Raw genomic sequence first — 3,353 nt, forward strand, 5'->3', positions numbered from 1 at the left:
CATTAGCACCTCTAGTAATATATTTACTGAGAAAAATGGTGACGTGTTCAATACTTATTTTACCCGCTGTACATATTTTTCCTATATGAAAAAAACTGCATTAATCCAATAAAAAGTAATTTGTGGTAAAATGTTGAAAAAACACCAAACACATCTGAGAAAACTTGAATTCTTTGGCTGACCTTCCAAAAATAAACGACAAAAATAACCTGAGGATTTCCACAAAGATTTTCTGTTTTTTTCATTAAATCGATACAAGAAACTGTGTGTTTCTGTTAATGAAGACAAGTTTACAAAAATGTCTCAACATAATGAGTTTGTAACATATGGATATTTGTTTGCAGTCAGTTATAGTCTGAGAAACATGAAACACTTTACAACCACCATATGGACTATTAATTAACATGTTAGACATATGGAAGTCATAATTTTGCAAAGCAATTTGAGACAAATACGTTTTGTCAACACTTGAGGAAACAAAGTAATTTATTTTAATTCATTAGCTCTCGACGCATGGTGCCAAGAAAAGTCAACATTCTTTATAGTCTGTCATCTTTAATTCCTCTGCCAGTTAGGCATTCTGAACTCAGCTTTACATTCATCTCATCCAACGACCTCAAAAACTTGATATCTAGAAAGACAAAGTGTCACCAACCGTTCGAGTTTGTCGTCGATCTCTCCCGTCTCCTCTCAGACGCTGAAGTTGTTGACGGTCCACATGTAGAAAACCTTTCCCACTTTGATCTGGACCAAAAAGGAAAAGGGATAAAACACAGGTTGGACTGAAACCAGATCTTTTTATTTATATATTTAAATATTCTATACGGGTAAGCGGTGCTGGTCAGCCCGGACTTCAAAACCCAACATCAAACCTGCCTTTCATCTCAATAAACACTAACAACAAACTACAGAAAAGAAGAAAGGATATTGTAAGAGTGGCAAAAAAAAAACTTTACAAGGACACAGGAAAGATGAAAAAATATCAATAAGTTTGGCTCTTAAAGGGAAGTGATGTCAGAGCAAACAATGTCTGTATTAACATGAGTGAAATCGATATGATCTTAAACACAGATGACCCTAAAAAAACAAATAAAACGGTGAATTACACCAACAGGCTTCAAATACAGAAGCAGAAAGACAGTCAGTGTGTTGTAAGTCTGATATACCACTGGGTTCATTTGATTTAAAGCTGCAGAATAAATAGATGAACATCTACAACCCCAATTCCAACAATGTTGGGACTCACAAGCCACAGTGTTGGAACACGTGCAGAATGTGTCTTCATTGTCTGGCTGAAATCAGCAGGATGTCCCTGAAAAAAGACGTGGCTTGGATGGCAGCATGTGTTGCTCTAAGCTATATGTAGCTTTCAGCATTGATGGAGCCTTCACAGATGTGCAGTTAACCCATGCCACGGGCATTAATACACACCCATAACATCAGAGAGGCTGGCTTTTGAACTTTGTGCAGATAACAATCCGAACAGTCCTTTTCCCCTTTGGCTCGGAGGACACAAAGTCCACGATTTCCAAAAACGATTTCAGGATMTCCCCCGGAAAACTTGCTAAGCCCGGTGGTCGGGCCACTAGAGCAGGCTACCYTGTTTTTATTGAAGAAAAATGTAATTAAATTTTTTTAATTGGGCGGTACTTATGTGTTATTGTAAGATGTATATATTTGACTGTCTGATTATATCTTAAAGTTAAAAAAAACTCAATAGACAATAATTATCAATAATATTCACTCTGGCATATAATAAATCACTAATAATAAGATTAGAGCTCTGTCTGTGCAGCAGCAGCAGAGGGATTTTAGTCCAGAGTTCTCAGCAGCATCAAATTCAAAACGAGTAAATATTTGCAAAAAAAAATAAATAATTGAAAGAAACAGTCAAGTTTAGCTGTTTGAACATTAAATATCTTGTCTTTGTGGTGTATTAATTGGATATAGGTTTAAAAGGATTTGCAAATTATTTTCAAATCATTGTATTCTGTTTTTATTTATGTTTTACAACTAATTCAACATGGCTGCCACAGCAGTTCTACAGATATTATCCTTAAATTTGGGCATGAAGTTGGAGGGTGGTATGCATTCCTTCAAGCCTTTTAATGTTTTATGAGATAGTCAGACCACTGTGATTTATGTTATTTAAAAAAGATTCTCACAATAAAGATAAAAGGCATCAGATTCTTGGTTTTTCTAAGCAATAAAATCTATTTCACACAAAAGGAACAAAGAAAAACTTTCAGCTACATTACTGTAAGAAGCATTGTTTATACTTTATCCACCTCATTTGATCAGTTACTTTAAATTACTCGTCCAACTTAATGCTGTTTTTATTTTCTTCACAAAAAATTTTTTTCTTTGCAATCTGATCCGTCTTCCTCGTCAGAAACTGAAGCTACTCTGTGACACATCTCAACAGCTGACAGTTCACTCGGAGACTTGGCTGGAATTTAACAGCAACTGCTAACTTTTTCCTGAGAAATTGGAAGCAGGAAGGAGTCTGGTAAGCTCTCTTTGTTTGGCTTCCAAAAACTCCAGACTTTTTTTTTATTTATTATTTCATTTGAAAACTCATCTGAAAACACTTGATGTGATCCATCCTTAGAACATATCAGTCGTTTATTACACGAGGCAAGACRCAGACTTTCCTCCATTTAGTCAGATGTCCTGCAGCAGCTCTGCTGGAGGTGGAGGACCTGGGGTTCTGGTCATGGCCAGCTGATGCAGAGAGGAGCTGAGGGAGGGTGTCAAATCAGCAGCCAGATGTGAGGTGGAGTGTTTAAAGACGAATCCAGTTCAAGAAATATCAAAATGTTTTCTTCTGAACAAGCGAATAACAAGACTGAAATCTGAAATGTYTGTGTTTTATGTAACTCACTTCCTAAGTTTGTCTAATTGTGTGTATTTCCCACCGTAAGCAGGAGATAAAGTCTGTGAAATTGTGGATTTTAAAAGAGGTTTTGGCACTCAGACCACAGCAGCGGCGTGCGTGCTGCTTCARCGAGGGAAGCCTTCCTTCATCTGCGCCTGGTTTCGTCTTTGTTTTCCTGGGAGAGGAGCGGAGTGCTGTGCCAGCCATCTGATTTCATCCAGGCTGAACCCGTCTGCCGCGGCTCCCAGTGAAGGGCAACATTCAAGACTTTCATCTCGAGCTGCAAGTCTGGGCCGAAAACCCAAGGTCACACGGTGCTTTCAAACCGCAGAGCTGACTAAAACAGGTCAAGAGTACGGTTTGTGTTTTTAATCGGAAACTAAAGCTAATTTAAAGGGGCAATATTATGTAAAATTAACTTTTTTGAGTTTTATATCATGTTATCATGTTATACTCTCATAAAAAACATGCCCAA

The 3,353-nt window shown here is 37.4% G+C and overlaps 1 long non-coding RNA gene across 1 annotated transcript in view; it reads right to left on the minus strand.

Annotated features, from left to right (window-relative positions):
* Positions 1–3,353, minus strand: part of LOC106527273 (uncharacterized) — an 84,105-nt gene that overhangs the window by 33,725 nt on the left and 47,027 nt on the right. The window contains exon 3 of the long non-coding RNA XR_001311364.1: positions 656–744. This is a non-coding gene — a long non-coding RNA (uncharacterized LOC106527273). The remainder of the gene's footprint in view (positions 1–655; positions 745–3,353) is intronic.

The sequence above is a fragment of the Austrofundulus limnaeus genome, unplaced genomic scaffold, assembly GCF_001266775.1.
Source record: "Austrofundulus limnaeus strain Quisiro unplaced genomic scaffold, Austrofundulus_limnaeus-1.0 Scaffold4, whole genome shotgun sequence".
In the NCBI taxonomy this organism is placed as follows: Eukaryota; Metazoa; Chordata; class Actinopteri; order Cyprinodontiformes; family Rivulidae; genus Austrofundulus; species Austrofundulus limnaeus.